The 26,390-nt window shown below is 39.1% G+C and overlaps 1 long non-coding RNA gene across 1 annotated transcript in view; it reads right to left on the reverse strand.

Moving 5' to 3' along the window:
• Nucleotides 1-1,497: 1,497 nt before the first annotated feature.
• LOC140688669 (uncharacterized) overlaps nt 1,498-26,390 on the reverse strand; it is a 34,620-nt gene continuing 9,727 nt past the window's right edge. Inside the window, exons 3-4 of the long non-coding RNA XR_012063370.1 lie at nt 1,764-1,938; nt 1,498-1,587 (exon numbers count right to left, since the gene is read on the reverse strand). This is a non-coding gene — a long non-coding RNA (uncharacterized lncRNA). The remainder of the gene's footprint in view (nt 1,588-1,763; nt 1,939-26,390) is intronic.

Raw genomic sequence — 26,390 nt, forward strand, 5'->3', positions numbered from 1 at the left:
CACAGAGAGGGGCGAGCTCTGCAGTTAGGTTGGCCAGGAGCAGAATGCTGGTGTGGAAGGCAAGACAGAAGAGAGATCAACAGTTTCATGAAAACAGAAACTCAAAGCCAGAAATAATCTTAAAAAGGTTAGTGTGGTAGGCAGAAAAATATTCCCCCCCAATATGTCTATGTCCTTATCCCCAGAACATAGGAAGAGGTCAGATTCCCTGGCAAAGGGGGCCTATGGTTGCAGATGTGGTTAAGGTTGCTAACCAGTCGACTCTAAGAGAGACCAGCTGGATTATAGATGTGGGCCCAGTGTAATCACCAGGGTCGTTAAAGGAGGAAGAAGGAGGCAGAAGAGGGGAGAGAGGAGAGGAGATCTGACCACAGGATCAGAGTCAGAGGCACACAACAATGCTGACCTTGAGATTGAAAAAAGAAGTCACAGGCCAAGAGATGCAGGTGGCCTCTGGAAGCCAGAAAAGTCAAAGATACAGGTTCCCCTGAGACCTTCAGAAACAGTCGTGCCAACACTTTGACTTCAGCAGGCTTCTGCATTCAAGAAAACTACAAGGTTAAATTTGTGTTGTTTACTGGAGACTTTTCCTTTTTTCTTCCTACTACCATGACGTTTGGGGATACTAGTTACAACAGCAACAGAAAGCGAATACAGTAAGCTCCTTGAAATGTTCAGAAATTGCAGATAACACTGGACTGTCCACTTTGATGTGGGATTGGGCTTATGTGAAAATCAAAAGGACAGTGTGACCTTGGCTAACATCTGCTTTTCTCATTTTTAGGAAGAGAACAGTAAGTCAAAATCTCTGTAGTTATTATTTTAGACAAGTGTTTCTTAAAACGTTATGTAACCCTGTGCCTTAGGAACCCAAGAGAGTCTCTGTTCTTAGAAGAACATGGATTCAGAGAGATAGGGTCTTACATCTGAGTCCCACAGTGGTCTCTTATTGGCAATGAGAGCTTGGGCAAATCAGTTACCCTCTTTAAGCCACAGGATCTTCATTTGCAAAAGGAAGATAAGAATAAGGATTGTTTGGGTGATTAAATTGTACACACACACACATGCACACATACATATATGTACAACATTTAATACAGTGACTAGCACATACTAGGCACTCAACAAATTTCTGTTATGGATTTTTAAGTGCATATATAAAAGGAGGAGAAATTTGCAGGAAGTTGTGGGAAAACTTAGTTCATGGCCCCAAAAAGGGCCATCTCTCAATGGGCTCTGATCAGTCAGTCCCCAGTGGTGGGCTAATAAGCAGAGACTATAGCACTTGAGGATTTATGTTAAACATAAAAAGGAAGGTATTTAAACATAATTATTAAACAGCAGGTACGTTTATACTGTTGGCTGGATCATCTTATCTGGAGAGCTTTAATAAGCAGAGAGTCTCCCCTGTTCTAGAGATGGCCACGCAGGAAAATGACGTGGGTGGGTGGGCCGTTCTCACCCCAAGAACACATGACTGAGTACTTACGGAAGCAACACCTCTTGTATGTTATTCCAGATGGACTGTCCTCCCATGATTATTGTCAGCTGTGTCATCAGTTCAAGGAGACAGCCACTTGGGTCACACTGGAATATTAGAAAGAAAATCTCATTTAAATTTTAGATAGCTCTAACATGAAATAAAGTCATTATTTTATGCCTAAAAGAATCAAAGGATCAGAGAGTAAAGACACTCTTCATTGGGCAACTAAGAGAAATCCTGAAACAGGTTAGACTGTCAGAACACAAAGCTGTATTCACACCTCTTCATTTCTGTATTTTTACAGCCAATACACCAGATCTCACGGATACGTCACAAATCTGCCCTTAAAGAATGTGATGTAGAAACACGAGGAGTAGTAGTTGACAAAGTGGAACAAGAACACCTTCATGGCTGGGTTGTTCTCATAGTCAGTCTGGTCCTTGGGAGCTCTGCAGCTAGAATAAAGAAAAGGTAAGTCTGTAAATCTGTGAACGGCTTTGAAACCCTAATCAAAGCCACAGACACATGAGTTAACACGCTAAATATGTATGTATGTATATATATATATATATATACGCAATTCACACTGTTTTATATCAGCTGTTTTGAATTTCTTAACTTATCCACTATGTTATTTCCAACTGTACACAATGTTGTAAGAGTTTCTCCCACTAAGAACGCAATATCCCACAAGGCAAAAAAAAAAAAAGTCACCCGTTCCTTAAAATTTATAAGCACAACAGTATCCAATGGTCAAGAACTGTCCTCTGTCAGGTGTAATTTGAAAGAAAGCTACTTCTAAACATCCTGCTAAATAATATTCTCTTGTCTCCCTGAACGGCAGTAAGGTAGGACTATTGAAGAAGACAAACAAAACATGGGGCAACTTGCTAGAAGCATTTGGGGAACATAAAACGGGTCATCCTCCTAGTTCAGAATTTGAATTGGTCATAGTATTTTCAGAAGATGACCACTGAGAAGACCACTGGGAGAACCACCCAGCCACATGCAACGTGTGGGAAGCACTTAACTTAGGCCACTAAGCCGCTGGGTGGGATACAAGCCAGAGAGAAGAAACATTTATTATAGAAGCCACAGCTGATGAGAATGGAGCTACACTAACAGGAACAGCATGGGGGGAAGACACATAAAACTGTCCTCTCCGTAACGCACAAGCAAATCTGCCACTGGAACCACGACACTCTTCCACAAATTTGCAATACAGAGACTATTTACTTTCAGAAATAGGGTACATTATCTAATGTAATTGAAATTATTATTAAGCACTGACATATTTACACAGAGCTTGGACATTCTAAAGCTTCCTTTGTCCCTTTTACTAATGCAAAACTGGAGCTAATTCACTTCTCATATAGGCTAGAGGAAATACGTTTACACTTGAAGATTACTAAAGACTGTAATGTACTGGAATTGAAGTGCCTAAAAGATAGTCTCTGTTTTGACCTGGTTCTAAAACTGGTGTAGAAATGGCCTCAGCTGCAGGAGGAGCTTACCAGAGTCAGTCATCATGATTGCCACTTTCTCATATATGGCATTCAGTGTCACCATGATGATAAAACTGATGAGGGAAGCAGTGATGGGCGTGGCCCACCTGCACAGTCAGGTACTTTTGAATTGGGTCTGTTCCATTCAGGTTCTTGGGAGGTTTTGCAGAAAATACAATGAACACTGAAAGTCCGTAGACAATGATCCCAATAACTGAAGCAATGGTCAACAGGACCTGACAACCCAAAAACCCAGCAGCATGAGTACTCACTAATGATCGTATTTTTACACAGAAAACTTGCCCCCAACCCAGCTTAAACAGAAAACATGCATGTGTTGTAAACCTCACATAAACGTGAGATGTGATACAAATCACACGTAAATGCATAAGAGACGTGAATATCAGGCATGTTAAATTTTAGGGGGGGAGGAATGAAAGATGTCAAAAAGAATGAGTGCATCCACTAATGTAACACGCTGAAAGCAGGAGCAGCTGTGTGCAGGGCGTAGGGAATATATGGGAACTCCACTTTCTGTGAATTTTTCTGTAAACCTAAAACTGCACTAAAGAATGAAGCCTGTTAAGTATATTTTAATGGGTGAAAATGGGGTAACTGGTGGCATGTTCTTTTGGAGGGAAGTCTGTGATAGCAGAACCAATGAAAGTATCCCTTCTATATCTGTAGAATTACTTAGGTTATGAACTAGTTGTAACCCATGAAGGGGATATGCTTCCTTTCAAGGGAGAACCTATCACTGATTCAGGGGTCAGCAGGTGCTAGCTGTCGTCTTCATTCTGAATAGAACCAGTGAAGCTGTGGACATGCCCTGAGGGAAACAGTGTAAGTGACAGCAGGTCTCTGCTGATGAAAGCTTCACACGCTTTTCATACTCCTTGAGATCTTAAAATGGCAGGTATTCCTACTCCCTGCATTTGCACAAGATTCATGTCCCCGATCCACTGTAGTTCTGACTGTGTGGACCCAAGGGCAGCGGGGGTGTCTGAAGCATTATTTTCACGTGGCTGATAGGGTTTCAGTTCCTCACTAGGCAGGTTTTTTTCTGGCCACTGAAGAATGCACATTAAAGATCCCATTTTTAAACAGTTTTCCTTCCATCTACCTTCTTGGTCATAGTCCAGAAGCATGTACTCAGTGTCCCTGGCTGCTCCTGATGGCTGCCCCAGAGAGAAAGCTACAAAGAATGTGAATTTCAGGACTAAGTGAACCACATCATGTTATTTATAGTAACAGTGGGCCGCTGGCTTGCACCTGCAGGGGAGAGCAGAGGGAGTGTTTACAAGCCCCTCCTGGAGCCACACTCATGCATCTGGATCCCAGCTCCGAAGCTAGCTGTGAGGCCTTGTGCAAATTTCTTAACCTCAAAGGGCTTCAATCTCCTCACCCATATAATGGGGGTATAATAATAACAATTTATAAGACTATTGTGATGAGTCAATTATTTACTAATTTTGAAAACAATTGGAACATTAACCACAGGCATGTGAAAAACTCTACCTAAGTATTAGCTACGAATATGGTGACCAAAGTCTTAAAAAGGTGTTTTTCTTAGTTTTTAAGCCATCAGTTTGTAGAGAAAGCATTTTATTTTCTCCTCTACTCTCTTTCATCATCCTTTTCTTCACAGTTAAGTCTTCATGCTTGTGAAAGGAATAACTTTTTGGTGTGTGTGTGATTAAATGTGAAAATTAGTTAAGACTGAGAAAAATGTATTATAGAAGGTATATTAAGCCTTCCTCTCTTGTACAGCACATATAGGCCATTTAAACAGTATGCATTTTTTAAAAGTCTGCATAATAGTTTTTTAATTATGTATTAAGTAAACATAATAGTTAAGATTCCTTAAATGCTTACTATTGCTTCAGCACACATCTATTTTTCAAAATCCTCACAATCACCCTGTGGGGAAGGTAATATTATATCTCTTTTACAGATGAGGAAATAGGGCCACGTGGAGATGATGCAATTTGCCCCAAATGAAGCAACTTTAAGTGAAAGTACTGAAATACTCAGAAAGCCCAAAGACACACTAACTGTATATCACTGTCCCCTACATGGTCTGTAAAATCAATTCTAATTCATTTCAGAACTTTTACAAACTTGACACATTTCCATTATTCTTTGAAACACTTAATGGGTTCAATATTTCTTAAGAAACAGGAAAGCTTTCCATTCTCCTTCCTCAAGTTTCTTCTTATTTATCATCTTTTCTGATCATAAATTTAACATTTGCTCATTAAAGAAAATTTGAAAGTACTCAGTAGTGGACAGAACTGCTGTCCTGGATCTGTCCCCAGTCTTAGAAGAGGACCCAGAACTTGCTTTAGGATAAGTAACCTCCATTTTGTTTTTAGTCCTGTGATTTAAGCTTGATTGACCCACTCTTTCTGAAGCACCAGAAGTAGATCTCAGTTGGTTTAAGACAAATAATACCCCTCATTCTATTGGCCTCACACATGATTGGAGAATTGGCAAATAACCCAGGAAGAGCCACTATTATGTGAGGAGATACGTGCTGGTGTCCATGTGAATCATAAGCTTCCTCTATCAAGAGAGGAAGCTGCCAAAAGAGACCTGTCTTGGTTTGGATGGATGATCTGGGATGTTGAGTGCCCAGAAGCATCATGCTGAGACATCTTTAGATACAGAATGAAGACAGGACAAAAGCAGCCCTTGACATCATCTGGGCTAGGGTATCTCTCCTTGACTGAAGCCAGAGCTCAGACCTGAGGTTTTCATTTACAGGAACCAATAAATCCCATGCATCCCCATTTTTTGGTTGTTGTTTAAACACATTGGAGATTGATTTTGTCACCTACAATCAAAAGACTCCAACTCTGAAAATGAATAAAATATAATATAAGACTAATGCTTCTACCTATAGACATAATTCCTTCAGAACGGTGCATTGTTTGTATATTACAAATCATTTTATATATTAATTTTATTCTCAAATCTATCATAAGCATAACACTTTGACATGTCATAAAATATTTTCATTGACACACTTTTCGTGGTTGCATACTATTCTACTTTGTGAAGTGTTGGAATAATATTTTGGCTGAGATTTTATATATATATATATATCTATAAAAGTATGTCTGTGACTTGCATCCATACTGAATTTTCCCTGCCATTTTGAAATAATTCCTGATTAAAAGTTTTTCAAAGCTGAATTAGTGGATTAAAACATATGAATATTTTTGACTCTTGATATCAACTGCCAGACTGCTTTCTAAGAAGGCTTGAGGAGTACACCAGAAGTTAACACAGCATTGTAAATCAACCATACTTCACAAAAAATTATCCAGTAACCTAGGCATGGGATTGGTGATCACTGTCATTTCATCCTCATAAACAGAGCTGTTTCACTTGAGAGGTGGAAAACTATTTCATTTTGATGTGCACTGAGTGAATTACCATTGAAGTGTGACATCTATTTTTTCCTTTGTGAATGTGTGTTCATCTTCTCTGCCTTCTATGCTCCTGAGATTTTTTGATGTTACCTTTGAAGTGATCTGAACTCTCTATGTATTGAAGGAATTAGCCCCTTGTCGGATTTGTAAACAAATAACATCCTCTGGTGTTTTGTTTAAAATTAGGATGCTTCTGATGCATGGAAATCTTTGTATACTTTCCTCTGAAACTTACTGTTCATCTAGAGGTTGTATACTCATCCATATTTATTTCTAGTTTTTTTTCTAATTGTGTTACTTTTTAAATGTTTCTGGAATTTATCACAATATATGGTTCACTGTATGATTTCAATCTTTTCTTTTCCCCCCAAGTAGCTAAAAAGTGTTCCATTCACAGAATAACCTTTATTTATCTCCCTGATTTGTAATGTCTTCCATCTCTTATATTAAATTATTATTGATATCAGAGCCCATATCGGGACTTCCTGACCTATTTTCTAATCTGGCTATTCTTGAACTAGTAAAACTCTCATTATCTTATTAATTATTATATTACTAATATGATTTTAGTCACAATAAATCCAAATGAATTTTATAACTTCTGATATTTTGGAGATATGATCTTTTAATGTAGAATCATGTGATTAAAGCACCTTTTATATCTTTCAGTAGTTTCTACTTTTATTTTTTGACAGTTCCTACTATCCTTTTGTTAGGCTATTCTTAGATATTTTACCTTGGTTGTTACTGTTGGAAAATTTTAGAAACCTTAATGCCTCCATCTGGTCTCTTAATCAGACCCTGGAGTATCCTAAACCACTGATCTGATTTGAACAAATGAGGTGAAAAGAATTGGGGGAAGCACTGTGTGCAGAAGAGACTGTGGAACCTCCAGAGTGGTGCCCTGCGTTGGCTCAGATGTTCTCTGGAAAAAGTTTTCTCTATGAGACTACATAGTTCCCAGCTTGACTTTCAGTTTTCTCAGCATTTCACATTAGATTTTAAAAGTGTGTGGCAGGTTCTTACACAGAAAAGAGCACTTGCACAAAGGTTTATATGTATACACTTTCCCCGGGTGGTAAATGGAACACACTCTTCTTCCTAATTAAAAAAGCATGTTCAGTCAATCAAGGGATTATACCAATGAAATGATATTTCTCCTAACTGGTCACTAAATCCTAAACATAATATAAAAAAAAATAATTTTCAGACATAGCCTCCTTATTTGTAAATGCATGGGATTTTTCCTGTTTTTTTTTTCTTTTCTTTTCTGTTAACGATGTCAAACACACAACAAAATATGTACAGTGTTCGTTTAAATACTATTTTTTGAAAATGCACATGTGAACAATAAACTGTTTCCCTGCCATGGTCTGGGCACCTGACGAGGCCAAGATTTAAAGCTCTATTCCTTAGCTTGCCTTTGATTTCAGAAGTGAAGGTAGTGAGAGCTTAGAGTCTGTGCAGGACAGAAAGTATTACAGGTGTCTGCAGCTAACTGGTCTCCACTGTGTGTTTCTTCGTTGAGGTTTATGTGTTAATTAGCTACAACTATGAAGTTGTAGAGTTTCTGTTTTAGAGTTTATATTTAGAATTTTTTAAGAGATGAAATCAGTAAGACTCAAGATTTACCTGGATTATAAAACCAGATATAGTATAATAATAGCTGTAACTAAGTACATGGCCCTTCCTCTGAGCCAGGAAGCCTTCCAAGGAGATTCTGTACATTACTTTGACCCGTCCTTACCACTGTCATGAAGAAGCAACTCTCTTATTCTTATTTTATAGGAAACTATGGCACAGAGAAGTTAAGTTGTCCAAGATCACTCAGGAAGCAAGCTGCTGTGTTCAAATATGAATTTAGGCAACTTCATTCCCAAGATCTCACTACCACAACTCTGGCCTCTCTAAACAATGGAGCATGCTTTCACAAGTAAAGCAAAATACTTCAAATAAAAAACTAAAAAAAAAAAATAATAAGGAAAATTTTTAAATAAGGAAGAACAATAAAGTTAAATGAGTCTTCATCTTCAATTTTTCAACAAGCATGTTCCAATGAAAATTTAAACTTATTAGCTGGCAATTTTAAATTTAAACTTGGCAGTTTAAATGACCAAAAACTTTTCTTCAGTATTTTTTGTATGCTGCCAATATGGTAAGTTTTTGTTTTTCAGGACTCAAAAGCATTATGAACATCTAATTTTGTCTAAGTTTCAGCTTTCATCTCTGAATGTACAGTCTTTCACCAACATATGCTTTACCCCCATCTTCAGTTGTAAACAAAGGGAACTATTCATAATGGGGATTATTAGAAGCTTATTACATTGTAAAAGACAAATGTCACTTTCTATTGGTAGCTGAACTTCATTTTTTTCCATTTATAAAAAGAGGAGTTTGACCTGCTCCCTCCAGACTTTTTCAGTGCCAACATTCTGTAGATCTGTGATTCAATTTATTAAATCTATATTTGGAGACATTTTCAGATGCTCCTAGTAAAGGCATTTTTTTCCCAAGAGTTATTCATGCTCACAACATACTGTCCTGCTGCTGCTGACTGCAAGCACCAGCAGCTCTGAATTATCTCAGCTGATGGAAAGAAGCAATAATACAGATGACTCAGAAATCATCTTTTCATAGCTCTGGAATGTTGATACAAAGATATATAGTTTTAATTTTTTAATTTTTCAGCAGGAGTGGCAGCAATAAATTTACATTTCCAATTATGTAAAATGCCTTGCTCAAACACTGATGGCACCTCAACAAATGTTTCCCTGCTTCTTCTACCCTTTCTCTGACTTTAGGATGAGAGCCATGCTTCTTTGTGCACATCCCAACAGGAAGGGGGAGCAGTGACCGGGACTTAGTTCAAGACAAAGGGGCACCTAGTCTACGATGAAAACGAGGCCGCAATAATGAAGGCGCATGTGAAAAAATGGGAGTCAACTATAAAAATTTGTAGAAGGAAAGACAAATCCCTCTGTCTCTTCTGTCCAAAGGACCTGAGGGTGGGGAAGGGGATGAGAATGCTTTAGTAGCCCCTGCATTTCTATTTTCCACCACCCCAGTCACACAAACTTAAAATAATATTCTTAAATACGAAAAACTGCCATTTTCCTCAATCATCGGTAGGGTAATTTTTACAAATCGTCATTCTGTTTTAAGACTCGTAACTTCAAATAATAGACAAAAACAACATGAAATGTTAATTGAAAATGTGGCTTCAGGGGAAGTCCCCTAAGCCCTTCTTCCCACCAGACTATTACCCCTAGGCCCCAACTCTAGAGAAATTGCAGAATAACCACTGTTCCCTCCACCATTGTATCTGAGTCTCTACAATGCTTTGAGAATAAAGAGGAAAAAGACACAGTCCCTGCTTCCGGGAGCTCCTAGGAGCACAGGACTCATTGTAAAGTGATGGCTGAGGAGGCGTGTTAAGAGGGCTTGGATAACAGTCAGCAGAGGGTGCTCGGGGCAGAGAGCCGGAACTGTAGCCAAGGCTCTCACAGAGGAGAGAACCACTGTGGTGAGTTCTGAGATGCCCTAGAAGCGATCAGGGGAAGGTATAATGTTAAGGCCATTTCTCCCTGGGGAGCTGTGCATGTAAAGGAGGGAGGCCAAACAAAGCCAGGTCCCTTCTAGGAACTGCAAATAGTCTAGAAGCGAGCACAGGGTGTGGGAGGCAGGTGAGGCAACCAGGTGGAGAGATCACAAGTGCACATCACAAAGGACTCTGTGTGCCTCCAAGGTAGAGGAGACAAGCAAAGTGATCTAGAAAGAGACAAGATAGAGGCAGGGAGGCCTATTGGCAGGTTCATGTGAAGGCCTGCTGAGGCCCTGCCTGGAGGAGAGAGAAGAAAGCATTTCAGCAGGTGGACGGATTGGCCACAGGTGTGATGGAAGGGCAGGAAGAGGTCAAAGATGCCGGCCAGCTTTCTGGCTTTGGCAGTGTCTAAATTATAGTGCCATTCCATGAAATAAGAAGAGCAGGAAGAGGGGCAAGTCATGAGAGGAGACAACTGATTCAGTTCTGGCTGGGTGCCTGTGGGCTCCAGGAGAGATGTGCAGTAGACAAATAAGAGTCTAGAAATCGGGAGAAAGTTCTAGGCTGAGCCAAGTAGTTTTCTTGTTTCAAGAGGCTAATGTGTGTGAGTGGACAAGCTCACAAGAGGTGTATAGGTATAGCTCTCACCCTCCTGCATATGGGAAGCATCTGGGAGCCTTTAAAAAATAGTGCACCACAGCCTGGAGTGGGGCCTTTGTACTCTTTATTGTTTTTTAAATACTTTTTTTGGGGGGGGGATAGTTAGCTTTATTTATTTTAATGGAAGTACTGGGAATTGAACCCAGGACCTCTTGCATTTAAGCACGTGTTACACCGCTGAGCCGAACCGTCCCCACCTTTTTTTGTTTTTAGACATTAGCTCTACCGAGCAGTCAGGGTTGAGAATCAACCTGTAGAGAACAGAGATCCTTGGGGGTAGAGAACAAGGAGAACCTGCCCAGAGCCCTGCAGACCCCACCAGGGGCAGCCGGAGACGCAGGGGGCCTCGGACGGGCTGCGAGGAACATGAACTCAACACTCCCCAATGGCGAAGACGACAAAAAAGTTTCAAGCTCCCACTTCCCAGCAGTGTTTATTGTGACTTTACTAGATTTCCAGTAATACTGAGCGAGAATAGAAATTATCTGGACACAGGGATCAAATTCAAATCCTGAATATGACCAAACTTAGCTGCGTGATTACTGATTAAACGTTACTCGTCTGCCACGTGAAAATGGGGGACCTAGCACCTTGCTCGTGGGCTGCTGTGAGCGTAATGAAATGACATCTATAAAGGCCCTCCTGCCTCTCAGAGGTAATTGCTAGTATTGTCCCCATTTGGGACACCAGGAAACAGAGGCACAGAAAGCTTCAAACATTTGCCCAAGATGAGGGTTGGGGTCAGGAATCAAGCCAATGACTTCTTGGATCCAGAGCCCAGGATCTTCTTACGAACAACACGGCACTGCCCAGGCTCCCTGCTCCAAAACCAGCCTCCCTTTGGCTCAGTTCCATGGCACCTGCGCTGCACAGATGCCCTCACTGCCTGCCCGCCCGCCCGGTGTCTGACCCCGGCACTCCTCCCTCCGTCCCACACAGCGCTTCCTTGGGCACACCATCGCTCACGAGGCCATTGCTGTGGCTACTCGGATGTTTACACAGAAACGCAGGTGGTAGCCCAGCTTTTTGCTATAGATGCTGCTGTCAGTGGAGGCAAAGAGCTCACAGTTGGTGGGGGAGGCCACTTGTGGTCTCCTCCTTGGCTGGAGAGCTGGATGAAATCCAGTTTCCCATTGCAACTTAGACATCCAGCATGAGAGATATGTAAGGCCATCTGGCCTCTCAACATAGAAATGATGCCCCCACAGTCGTTCTTAACATTGTAATCTCCAGGCTCTACCAGGGAGCAGAGGCCATGGCCTGTTGTCCACCAAGTTTTGTTTCCTTGCACAACAGCTACAATGGGGTGAGTTAACACCGGACCAGAAAATCTACAAAGCCCTCGTGTACAATTTCCTGACACTTGCAGGTCACCCAAATACCCCAGATCCTCCAAGTAAACAACTAGTAAGAGGAACTGAGCTGGCTTGTCTGTCAGACCCCTGATGGCAGGACTGATTTGGCCTCTCCTGCTCTCGGGATGATCCGTTCTCCTTCTGTTTGCCCTTCCCTGAGTGAAAGGGACTGTTTTTTGTTAATGGGCTAGGGAGTATTTGTGGCTGTCTGACCAGAACCTTCAAAAGTAGAGCTCTTGGTGAGAGTGGAAGCATGGCACCCACGTCTCATGACCTCAGCTACCCAACAGCCTCATCTAGCCAAGACTGTGGCCAACACCAGGGGTCCATGCTGTTGAGTGTTGGGTCTGGAGAGCAATGCCTCCACCACTGAGAAGCTGCCCCACCACTTGTGCCCTTGTCCCCTTCGAGCGGGAGTTGACGCATCCATGGGATGAAAGCCGCGAGGGCACTAGGTGACTGTGGACCAAGCTGTGACTGGCCGGTCCTGCCCCCTCATGTGACCCATGTTAGCCTCAAGTGCAGAAAATCCCCAAAGAGACCCCTGCTTGAGTGAATGGGTCACCTATAAGCCAACTGTCCTTGGGACGCCTAAGAAGCAACACAATATACACAGTGAGACACCCACTCACTGAAGTCCCGAAGGCTCACAGCTCCCTAATGTGACACCAGGTACCCCCAGCAAACAGAAGACCCTTACTTTATGATTCACTTGAGAATTCTACTATCAACACTGCCTTCCACCTTCCACTTATAAAGTTCTTTCCACTCTGTCTCCTGCTCTGCAATTGTGCAATCAGTCCAGAGCTCCTTCATGAGACAGGAGGGAAGGGGGCAGGGCACAGCCATTAAAAGAATGGCACAGCCATTAGCACCGAGACAGTGGAAAAGTCAACTCCCAGTAGATCTTGAGCTTCAATACACACTCACTGAAATACAGCAGGATGCTAAAAGGCACTCCCACAGGTGCCAGGACAGGTTCAAGGCTGACCATGAAAGGTCAAAGGGTGAGTGGTGGCCCAATTCCTGGGAATCCCAACACCTTCCCCAAAGCAGTTGGAATAATCCTCACACTTATTAGCATATGAAAATCCTGAGTGCCTAAAAACTAACAACCACACCTCGTGGCTGCTCTCTCTGCTGAGGGAGACAGCCCACACTATGTCAGAGGAGTGTGTAACTATTTTTACTTTAAACTGGAGCACCCAACCCTCACGCCTCATGGCCTTTCTCTTGCCTTCTGAAACAGCCCACTCTGTGTGTGGAGTATATATCTCTCTGAATAAATCTACATTTACTGAACTGTGGCTCTCTCTTGGATTCGTTCCTGTGCAAATCAAGGACCCACACTTCACGAGATGCATCCCAGGGACCCAAATAAGACCTGAGATACGGCCATCCTCTCCCCCACATTTTCCTGTATCATACAGTCCTTCCCAAAGGATCTCACCTTGTGCACTCCAAAGTAGACGGCACTCATGTGTCCTGACCTGGATCTGCTTCTGCGTTTATCATTTCTTATGTCCAGTAGAACGTCACCTTCATGAGGACAGGGATTTGGTTCTGTTCACAAAGGAAATACCAGCACATCACAGGTGCTTGAGAAGTATTAGCTGAATGAATGAACTGTGGGAAGTCCTGGGAATTCAACTCGGAACTCCTAGCCACTTGGCTCCAAGCTGACTCCAGTTGCTCCCTCCTACTCATGGCCGACCTCTTGCCACCACTCTCTGCTCTGCCATCACCTGAGCCTGGATGAGCTGAGATGAGCACACACCCCGGAGAGCATGGTGAATGGTTCATGTCGTTGCAAAACACTCGCCCTCTGACTGCCAGGGGTTACTTATGATGGACAAACTGAAGGCAGCACCATGAGCACTGCCCTACCCTACAACTCACTTGAAGCACCAGGACTGCACACAGGGGAAACGCTGGCCCTTTCCAACCTAAGGAGAGGGACTATGGGTGAGAAGAGGGTCTCTGTCAACTAACAGTCTCTTTACAAGCCCAGTCTTAGAAAAGCTCTTTAAAGACACTTTTGGTATCTTCCTTGTGTTTCTGTAATCCCTCTAGATTTTGTCATTTTAATCTATGCATCAGAAATACAGATGCTCTTGAAATCTCTATTGATTTTCAATGAAGAAAATCCTCAATTTCCTTCTCTGCTAAGAAAATTACTGCACTATATATTAAAAAAAGCAGCTTCCTTTCATGAGTTTGTATCTTCAAACACCTAATTTCACAAGAATCAGTGAAGCAGGACATGAAAATCTCGCTGTGCTTTATCACCTACTGGTGGGCAGGAATGAAATGAATGAGTACTGATCTCATCAGACGGGAAGGCTGGGGCTGTCTTATTCCTGCTACAGATGGAAGGGTCCATATCTGTGAGGGGGAGGAAGGACCAAGGATGAGAAATCAACATTTTCTAACCCATTTCTCTTTTTCAGAGTCCCAGACAAAACAGTGTGATTGTATCAACAAAACAAGAACATCTGCACCCTTTTGAAAGCACGCTACAACTTTACTACTACACACGGCACTCTGTCATTGACCTAAAGGCTGATGACAGCCAAGAAATTTGCAGGGATCTTATTTTGTGCTCATCCCTTTTTGTCTTTGGAACCTCAGGAAGTTTGCCTCCTCTCCCTGAGTGTCATTTTCCTCATCCTTCAAATGGGAGTGTAACAGTCATTCATTTGCTCAGTGTCTATTTGACAACAGGAGATGCCTTATGAAAACAATAATAAAAAAAGAAAAACAGCAATTCTGATCTGTGCTGTCTTCCTCCTCCTCCCTGAACATGAACTTACAGGCTAAAATGGCATCTTTCACTAAATCCCGAATTTATGGAGCAGTTCTGATAAGGAAGTCACAGGACTGCCGTGTAACCGAGAAATGACCCAGTGAAAAAGAATGAGTTGCCAGCAAATCCTCAAAACCCGTAAGGGTGAAAACCCTGGGAGCTAAAGCCATGGGTGGGAGTTCCTTAGTTCCCCATTTCACAAAGCCGAGAACTTTGCAGGGCCCATGAAAGACACAGATAGCCCAGTACAACCACACCATGTTTTGGAGTACACCGGGGCCACATCGCTGCTGACCTGCACTTCTGTGTGTCCCAGAGCAAGAGCCCTGGGCGGGGGTGACTGTGTTTGAGGCTGGACAAGAACTTCCTGTTCTGTCTCTTTTGCTCTCTCTCTTCCTGCAATAAAACAACTGGTAGGACTCTGGTGGGGAGCACTGCACCCACATTCTCTGGCAAACCACACACCAGGCTGCTCTAGCTGATCTGAGAGAGGACTATATATACTCCAAAGTCAGGCAGAAGGCTGCCTGTGGCCTTGGGAATCCAAACTAACTTGTCCTGTTAATCAGGATATTACACATCTAAAGAAAGCGTGCACCAGATGAAGACGATGCCATAGACAACATCGGTGGTTATGTCCAGCAGTGTCTAAGGACAAGTCCTGCTCTGGTAGATGGGAGCATTTTGGTTGCTTTAAGAGTTTGCTACTGAAGGGCTGGGACATTTCTTTGGGACTTGAAACTCCAGACCTCTTTACTCACATAGGCAGACAAGTTAGGTGAGCCAGCTCAGCCTTTATTCCAACTTCCTAACCAAAAGGCTATGAGGTTGAAAATATATTTCTCAGACTCTTCTGCAACAAGGCTTCCAGATGTGGCTTTAAAAATGCCCATCAGAGATTGAGATTTGCAAATATTAACTACTATATATAAAAATAGCTAAAAGAACTAAATTTCTTCTGTATAGCACAGGGAACAATATTTAATATCTTGTAATAAACTTCAGTGAAAATTATATGAAAAGGAATTCATACATATATATGTGAATATGAAGGACTGGAACATTGTGCTGTACATCAGAAATTGACACATTGTAACTGACTATACTTAAATTAAAATATATATATATAATGCCCATCAGCAGCATCTGAGTGTAACTGAAAGCAGAAACCCAGATGAATGGAGGCAGAGGTGGTTGGAGGAGCTACGTTATTTTGCTGGGGTGGATGCAGCCGGCATGGCAGAGATCTAGGAGGAATGCTCACAATAGCCACTCACTGATCTGCAAGTGAGTTAGGTTAACATCTTCCTGAAATCCTCCCCACCCCTCCTGATGGGCCAGGTGTCTGGTGTTTTTCTGGAAATCACTAGGCGCAGCCTGGAACTCAAAGGTAAAAATTAAAAACTGCAGTCAGGCAGCGAAGAGACTGGCAGGACGCGTTGGACAAAAGTATGTCAGAATCAACAAGGAATGGGGAGGGGATAGAACGTGTGCTGAGGATCCTGACTTCAGGGGTGGATTGTCTATGTTGAGGACTCTGAGTCAGTATGAGTAGATGGATTGATGTGGACTAAAATGGTGGCCATTGTTCAGATAAGTGTGTGATTTGGAGTATATTTATTTGAGGAGGGTTTTTTTTTCCCCTTCAAAATTGATCATTTCTAGGGAGCAGAAGAATACTCTGCCACACAACATCTAAGTGCATAAGAGATGCTACGGTATGATGGTGGTATGAAAAATTTCAGTACTGCAGTTTCAAGCTTTCCTTAATGAGGTGCACAGCAGTAGGTACTTAAAATAAGGTACTTATAATAAAGACATCATCATATGTACATATCCTTAAAGATACACATATGGTGCTATTAAGTGGGTCTGAAATGTGTTCTGCATTCTAAAATCTGATGAAATAAAATCAGTAGCTCAATATGCCTGTCGGCTCTAAAAACATGATGTAGCTCATGATCACAGAAAGCAAGATCAGCAAGGAAATTTGAGATTTGTCTTTTCCAGTGTCAAAGTCAATATTTTTTGCTTTACTTAAAAAGCATTTTTTTAATTAGGGCTGCCAGCATCCATTGGTATATGGTGTTCAGTAGATGTGTTCAGATGCTTTAGACAGTGAATCAGACCAAAGACTGAGGTTTAGACAGTAGTTAAATGCCTCACCCGTGTGATCAGCATCCACAAACTGGTATACTGAAAATTCTTAAAAGTGAGAACTTCATCAAAGCAATGAAAAGTGAGGGGAAAAAATAGCCACAGACTAGTGGAAGTTTCATAACTTGTAAAAATGACAAAAGGCTATTCATGAACATATTTTTAAATACCCCTACACTTTAATAAGATAAACAACAATCTGACAACAGGTTGCACACTGCTCCCTGTAGGAGAAGCCATGCAGGTGGACTCTTATGTGAATGGGGCTGGAGCTGTAGAATTAGTTAGTCTTGCAAGTAACTCAGTTAAAAACAAATGCAAATGGGATACACTTCTAGACTATCTGAGTTAACATCTTGGAAAACTTACTCCTCTATGAAGCAATGACAATGGCAAAATTTGTCAAAATTAAACTCTGTAGAACTCTGGAAATTAAACCAAGACTTCCAGCAATCCAGGGAGTGTTTTTTTGAGAAAAAAAAACAGCTAAATCTCCATAAAGATAGTGAGTTTTGTGGCATTGTAACTTGATCTACCCCATCCCTGTATCCTCACCTAAATGGTGGCCTTTAAAAGCAATAGTCTCACAATCAAGGTAGGGGCAAAAGTGATTTAAAATTACCCAAAAAATCTGCCCCCAGAGAGCTGTCACTATTTGACCTATCACAAACTCATGCTGTGCAAACAGCCTGTCCCCAGAGTGTTTGTGGAAAACAATCAGCAGTGAGTATCTAACATTACAACTGCCTGAGGCAGTGGGACCAGTAGAGGCTAACTAGGTGCTGACTAGGAAACTTAGAAGGCAAAATTGAGTAATGAGACGTTCTGGGGGTGAAGGTAGGGTTAAAAAGCTCCAAAAAATTCTGAGAATTGTAGAAGGCCGTACACATGTGTGGCACAGGGCAAGGAAAGATCTGAGATAATCTTAAGCCTTCAACTCTGGCTGAACTTGAGGTTCTGCATAAGCAAGAACTAAAGGCTATGGAAGAGCTGCAGACTACCTGCTGTTGCTGAGGGCATCCCTCAGCACGCAGACACAGCCACCGGGCAACAGCTCAAATGATTGGCTCCAGGCATTGAAAGAAATCACTGTCCAATAATTATTACAGTGATGACAACTAGGCTTTCTTCACACACACTGATCTCATGGCCATGCATGATAAAGAATACAGACATTACAGAATTTGTTCAGGAAAGTATCTAAATAAATAGCTGCAGCAGCAATGACAATGGAAGCAACAATTAACCCTTGAGATGAGGAAAATCTGGCTTTCAGATCTGCCACATTGTAATATTTTAAATGTCCAGCTTTCAAAAGAAAATTACAAGATGTACGAAGAAAAAGAAAAATTTGGCCATAACAGGGGAAAAAGTAGTCAATAGAAACTCCCTGAGGAAGCCCAGACACTGGACTTACTAGACAAAGACATAAATAAGCAATTACACATATGTTCAAAAAACTAACAGAAACTATGCCTAAAGATTTAAATTATGTGAACATCTCATTGTACAGAGAATATCAATAAATAAAATTTATATTAAAAACCAACCAGAAATTCTAGAAATACAAATATAATGACTAAAATGTAAACTTCAATAAGAGGTTTCTCTGTAGATACGAATTTGTTGAAGAAAAAGTCAGTTAAATTAAAACTACTGAGATTATCCAGTCTGTGGATCAGAAAGAAAAAGGAATGAAAAAAAATGAACACTGTGTCAGAGATAGGTGGGACACCATCAACAATACCAATACACACATAATGGGAGCGCCAGAAGGTAGGAGAGAATAAAAGGGGCAGAAAGAATATATAAAGAAATAATAGCTGAAAACTTCCCAAATTTGATGAAAACATTAATTTGTACATCCCAGCAGCTCAACAAACTCCACGTGGTATAAACATAGAGACATCTAAAATAGGCACATCAGACTCAGTGTGTCAAAACAGAAGAACAAAGGATCTTGACAGCAGAAAGAGTAATGTGGCTCAACATATAGAAAGGCTCCTCTGTAAGACAGTTGATTTCTCATCAAAAACCATGGAGACTAGAAGGCAGTAGGATGATATCATCAAAGTGATAAAAGGAAAAGACTGTCACCAAGTATTTTATAGCCAGCAAAATGATTCTTTAAAAAAATTAAAGGAGAAATTAAGACACTGCTACAAAATCAAAATCTGAAAGAATCCATTGCTAACAGGCCTGCCCTACAAGAAATACTAAGGATAATCCAGCAGGTGTAAATGAAAGGACACTCACCTGAAAAATAAAGAGCACTACTACATGAGTAAAAAAATAAAACAGTATAAATCGAGTATTACATGTAAATGTTTTGTTGTATTTGATGTAAAGGACAACTGCATAAAACAATACTTATGAAACTGTGTAGATGTGCTTATAAATGCATAAAGGTGTAATTTGTAAGACAGTGGCAGCATGAGGAGGGGGAGGGAAAAGATTGATACCAAAGCAAAATTTTGGTGCACTATTGAAATTAAGTTGGCATTCATGTGAACTAGATTGCTTTAAAACAAGATTTTAATTATAATCTTCTGGGCAATGGAGGAGAAGTAAGGAGGAGGAAGAGAAGGAGGAGGAGGAGGAAAAAAGATAAAATAAACAACAAATTAAAATGGAACACTTGAAAATGCCTACTTTGAACAAAAAAGTGTAGTAATAGAGGAATGGATAAAAAAAAGACATATAGAAAGCATATAGCAGATGTACCTTCAACCTGATAAGAAATTACATTAATGTAAATGAATTAAACATTCTAATCAAAATACTAAAGGCAGAAATAAATGGAATAGAGAATAGATGAACAACAGAGAATAATCAACAAAAAGAAAAGTTGGTTCTTTGAAAAGATCAACAAAATTGACAAATTTTTAGCTAGTATTAAAAAAGAGAAGATTCAAATTACTAAAATGAGAAATGAAAGGAAGGATGTCACTACTGCCCTTACAAAGATAACAAGTAATATAAGGGAATATTATGGATAATTATATAGCCAATAAATGAGATAATTTAGATGAAATGGATAAATTCCTAGAAGGACATAAATGACTGAAGCTAATTCAAGGAGAAATAGAAAATTCACATAATCCTACAGTAATTAGTGACGAAAATAGTAATCCAAAACATTCCCACAAGGAAATGCTAGGCCCGTATGGCTTTGCTGGTGAATTCCATCAACTACTTAAAGAAAAGACAAAAACAAAAACAAACAAAAAAAGAAAACAATGCTTCACAATCTCGTCTAAAAATAAAGAGTTGGGAACACTTCCCAATTTATTCAATGAGACTAGTATCACACTGATACCAAAACCAGACAAAAGCATCACAAGAAAACTAAAGACTATCTCTTATGAATATAAATGCAAAAATCCTCAACAGAATACAAGCAAATCCAATCCAGTAACATATAAAATAGACCACAATTAAGTGGGATGTATCCAGGTATGCAAAGGCAGTTCAACATACAAAAGTCAATTCATGTAATATGCCATACTAATAGAAAAAAATGTATAAAAACTAGAAATAGAAGAGAACTTCCTCAATTTGACAGAGAACACCTATGAAAAACCTGGAGCAAAGATCACACATAATGTTGAAAGACTGAAATATTTCCTCACACAATCAACATTGTACTAGAGGTTCAAGTCAAAGCAAACAAAGAAAATAAAGCATCTAGATTAGAAAGAAAGAAATAAAACTGTTTTGATTCCAGATGACATGATATTATATATTAAAATCACAAGGAATTGACAAAGGAATAAAAAGAGAGAAAAGAAAAAAAATCTTATTATAATTAGTAACCCAGTCTGACCAAAATTGTAAGACACAAATCAATATATAAAAAAGTAATTATATTTCTATACAACAGCAGAGAATAATCTAAAAATAAAATGAAGGAAACATTTTCATTTACAATAGCATCAAAAAGAATAAAATACTTAGGAATATTAAGAAAAATATGTGGAATACTGAGAAAAATGTCTGAAACATGTATATAGAAAACTAAAATACTACTGATAGAAGTTAAAAATGACCTAAAATAAATGGAAAGCTCTTCTGTGTTCATGGATCAGAAGCCTTATTATTGTTAGGATGGCCATTGTCCTCAAAATGACATACAGATGCAATGCAACTCTGGCTTTTTGGCAGAAATGAACAAGCTGATCCTAAAACTAATATGGAAATGCAAGATACCCAGAATAGTCAAAACAATCTTGAAAAAGAACAAAGATTTGAAGTTTCCAAATTCAAAACTCACTAACAAAACTAATCCACACAGTGTGGTACTTGCATAAAGGACAGAAAAATAGATTGAGAGAAAAGAACTGAGAGTCCATAAACAATCTCTTACACTTAACCATTTAATTTTTGACAAAGGTGCCATGACAATCCAATGTGGAAAAAATAATCTTTAGAAAAATGATTCTGGAACGCCTGCACATACACCTGGAAAGAAAGAAAACTGAACTTTTATCTTAACACCATTTATGAAAGTTAACTGAAAATAAATCACAGACCTGAAACTATAAAACTTTAAGAAAATGAACAATGAGAAAATCTTCAGGACTTTGGATTACAAATACTTGTAATATATGACACCAAAAGCACAAACAACAAAAGAAAAAAATCAAGTAAACTGGACTTCAGTAAAATTAAAAACTTCTGTGCTTCAAAGGACTTCATCAAGAAAGTATGAAGACAATCCACAGGATGGATGAAATTATTTCCAATATTTTCCAAGATAAGGAACTTTTATCCAGAATAGACAAAGAAGACTTAAAACATGACAATACAAAGACAAATACAATTAAAATGGGCAAAGAATTTAAATAGATGTTTCTCAAAAAAAACATACGAATGGGAAATAAGCACATAAAAAGATGTTCAACATCAGTAGGCATTAGGGAAACAGAATCAAAAGCACAATGACATGCCACTTCATACCAACTAGGATGACAAATATTTATGATATAGGATATATAAATATGTATCTATAAACCCGGTAACAAAGTGTTGATGAGGATGTGGAGAAACTGGACTCCTCATACATTACTACTGGAAATATAAAATGGTGCAGTCACTTTAAAAACTACTTTAGCAATTCCTCAAAATTTTAAAAGTAGAATAAATACCAGCAATTGCATTTTCTGATATATCCTCTAGAGAACTGAAAATATGTGTTCACACAAAAACTTGTCCATGAGCATTTACAGCAGAATTATTCATCATCAACTGATGGATGGATAAGCAATGTGGAGTATTTATAACAATGGCATATTATTTGAACACATAAAGGAATTTGGGTACTGATATATGCTACACCATGGATGAGTCCAGACTATGTCACACTAAATGAAAGATGACAATCAAATAAGGCAGCATACTGTATGGTTCTACTTATATGAAATGCCCAGAACAGGCAAATACATAGAGGCAGAAAGTACAGTTGTAGCTGCTGGGGGCTAAGGGAAAAGGAAGGTTAGGGACTGACTTACTAAAGGGTACCAGTTCCTTTTGGGAGTGATGGCTACAAAGCCCTGAAATGTACTTAAAACACTAATGCACACTTTCAAATGCTGCATTTTATGGTATGTGAATTATACCTCCATAAAGCTGTTATTCTTGAAACTGAGCCCACCTATGGAGCAACTGGCACAGCACTGACTGTGGCATCTGGAGGGGGAGTGACCCACCTGCCCACCACGAAGGAGAGCAGCACCTGACCCCAGTGTTGGAGGTGCACGATATTCTTGCTGACGGACACTGTGAGTAGCACAGACGAGGGGGCCAACAGAGCAAGCTGATTTCGTGAAAAAGGGCGAAGACACAAAGACCTCGCAATAAAACCATTAAGAGGGCACAGTCTCTAGGAGAATGCATCTTTGTTTTTTAAATCTTTTTATACCTGTTTTATTTTCTGTTAACTTTTTAATCCTTAGTTTTTAAACAGTTCTATACATTTACAGTTCTCATTTCATTTTTAATTCTCTTGGTTTTGATCTGTTATTGATTATTCACAGGTTTTAAATATTGTGTTTTGATATTTTTCTTCATTTTATTAAGGCTTTTAAAAGACATCTCAACTCGACTGCTATTCTGCTTCAACTTCCTCTTCTATTATTGATTATACACTGTTTTCAAACCTTCTTTTCCTCCATTCTTTTAAAATTCTCTCTCTCGTTTTTAAGTTTTATTTCCACATAGGCTTTAGATAGATAAATAAATAAACTCCTTTAAGGACCACAATAGATAACTGATACTCCTTAAGCCACAGTGCCAGAGAGATATGAGCAGTATGAAAAAGCAGAAGAAGTATTCCCAATTAAAAGAGCAAGAGAAATCCCCTGAAAGAACAATCAATGAAATAGACATTGATGGCCTACTAGATCAAGATTTCAAAAAAGAAGTGATCAAATTACTGAAGGAACTAAAAGAGATAGTGTTTAGAGACATAAAATATGCCAAAAACAAAATAGTAGCTATAAAGAAGAGCCAATTAGAATTGGTATATTAATTGGCTGAAATGAGATCTGACCTAAAGGCTGTAAAAATCAGGCTAGATAATGCAGAGGAACGAATAAGTGACCTAGAACACAGGACAACAGAAAGCACCCAATCAGAACAGCTGAGAGAAAAACAAATATACAACAATGAAAGCAATATAAGGAACCTATCTGATAATATAAAGCATGCCAATCTATGCATAATAGGGGTTCCAGAAGGGGAAGAAAGAACAAAGGGGATGGAAAAGGTATTTAAAGAAATCATGACTGAAAACTTCCCAAACCTAAAGAAGGATTCAGACACCCAAGCACAGGAGGCTCAGAGGTTCCCAAACAGGAAGAGCCTAAAGAGACCCACACCAAGACATATCATAATCAAGATGGCCAGACTGAAGGATAAAGAAATGATCCTAAAGGCAGCAAGAGAAAAACAAAGAGTGAGTTACAACAGAAGGCTCTCAGCTGATTTCTCTACAGAAAAACTATAGGCCAGAAGGAAGTGGCAAGATATATTCAAAGTTCTTAATGAAAAAAAGGATGCAGCCTAGGATACTTTCTCCAGCAAGGCTATCCTTTAGAATAGAAGGAGAGATATAGAATTTCACAGAGAAGCAAAAACTAAAAGACTTTAGCAACAGTAAACCCATGCAAAAAAAAATATTGAAAGGTCTACTCTAAATAGAAAAGAAGCAGGATGCTACAGGAATGAGAACTCATAACTGGAAAGGTGATAACTACCATGAATTACAAATAGAATAAACATGAAACTGTAAAAGAAGATATCTAAATCATTGAGTGGGAGAGGGAAGCAAGAAAAGCCTTCTTCTTTTTTTTTAAATATTTTATTCTCAGTAGGATGGGTTTGAGATTACATTTCTATTTGTTTAGTACACACAGTTACAGTAATTGGTTAACAAACTTACAAAAAAGTGTAACCACAAGCCAAAAACTTACAAGTGAGTCACAAAAACTAAATACAATCCAAGATGATACAAAACAAATTTACCATACCACAAAAGGAAGAAGAAAGGAACAAAGAAGAAATAGCAAATCAACTGCAAAAAAAAAGTTCAAAATAGAAATAAACACTCATCGATCATTAATTATTGTAAATGTTAATGGACTAAATCCTCCAGTCAAAAGACAGAGTGGCAGACTGGATAATAAAGCAAGAACCTTCAATACACTGCATACAAGAGACACACTTTACGGAGAAGGACACATATTGATTGAGAGTGAATGGACGGAAAAGGCTTTTCCATGCAACTGGAAATGCCAAAAAAGCAGATGTAACAGAACAGATTTGAGACAAAATAGACTTTAAAACAAGGGCCAGAAAGAAAGATAAATAAAGACATTTTATAATGATTAAGGGAGCAATACAAGATGAATATATTACAATCATTAGTATATATGCACCCAACATGAGCACCTAAGTACGTAAAACAACTACTAACAGAGATAAAGGGGGAAATTGATAGGAATACAATCATTGTCAGAAATTTTAACACCACATTAACATCACTAGACAGATCTTCCAGACAGAAAGTAAAGAAGGCAACAGAGAAATTAAATGATACAATAGAAAAATTAGATTTAGTGGATATTTTCAGAGCACTACAACCCCCTAGAATAGGATATATATTCTTTTTAATTGCGCGTGAAACATTTTGTAGGATTGATCATGTACTTGGTCACAAAAGAAGCCTCAACAATTTTAAGAAGATAGAAATTATCTCAAGCAACTTCACTGACAACAATGCCATTGAAACTAAAAATAAACTAAGGAGAAACAAAGGAGAAAAAAAGGAAAGCATAGAGATTAAACAACATGCTATTAAAAAAACCAATGGGTCAATGATGAAATCAAAGTTGAAATTAAAGAATACCTTGAGACAAATGAAAATGAAGACACAACCACACAAAACTTTTGGGACGCAGCAAAATCAGTGCTAAGAGGAAAGTTTAGGGAGATACAGGCCTTCCTCAAATAAGAACAATATCAAATAAACAATCTAACCCACCAGTTAAAAGAACTAGATACAGAAGAGCAAAAACACCCAAAAGGCAGCAGAAGGAAAGAAACAATAAAGATCTGGGAGGAAATAAATAAAATAGAGATTAAAAAAATAAAGAAAATAATCAAACCAAAAGCTAGTTTTTTGAAAGAATAAATTAAATCGACAAACCTCTGGACAAACTCACAAAGAAGAAAAAAGAGAGAACACAAATTTGCAAAATAAGAAAGGAAAATGGAGAAATTACATCAAATAACATAGAAATACTGAATATCTTATGAGAATATCATGAAAAACTACATGGAAAAAAATGGATAACCTAGAGGAGATGGACAAGTTTCTCGAAACATACAGACCACCAAGTCTGAATCAAGAAGAAACTGACCACTTGAACAAACTGATCACTAGGAATGAAATCTAATAAACAATAAAAAAAAATTCCCTACAAATAAAAGTCCAGTATTGGACAGCTTCACCGGGGAATTCTAACACACACACATAAAAGAACTCATACCAGTCCTTCTCAAACTCTTCCAGAAGATTGAAAAGAAGGAATATTCCCAGACTCTTTCTATGAAGGCACCATCACCCTGATACAAAAACCAGGCAAAGACACCACCAAAAAAAAGAATTACAGACCAATATCACTGATGAACACAGATGCAAAAGGTCCTTACCAAAATACTAGCAAATAGAATCCAACAGAACATAAAAAAGATTATACATCATGCTCAAATGGGGTTCATCTCAGGGAAACAAGGGTGGTTCAACATATGCAAATCAATCAATGTAATACTTCACATCAACAAGAGAAAGGACAAAAACCACATGATCATCTCAATAGATGCAGAAAAGTTTTTGAAAAAATTCAACACCAATTTATGATAAAAATTCTCACAAAAGTGGGTAT

This window comes from Vicugna pacos, chromosome 23 (assembly GCF_048564905.1).
Source record: "Vicugna pacos chromosome 23, VicPac4, whole genome shotgun sequence".
Lineage (NCBI taxonomy): Eukaryota > Metazoa > Chordata > Mammalia > Artiodactyla > Camelidae > Vicugna > Vicugna pacos.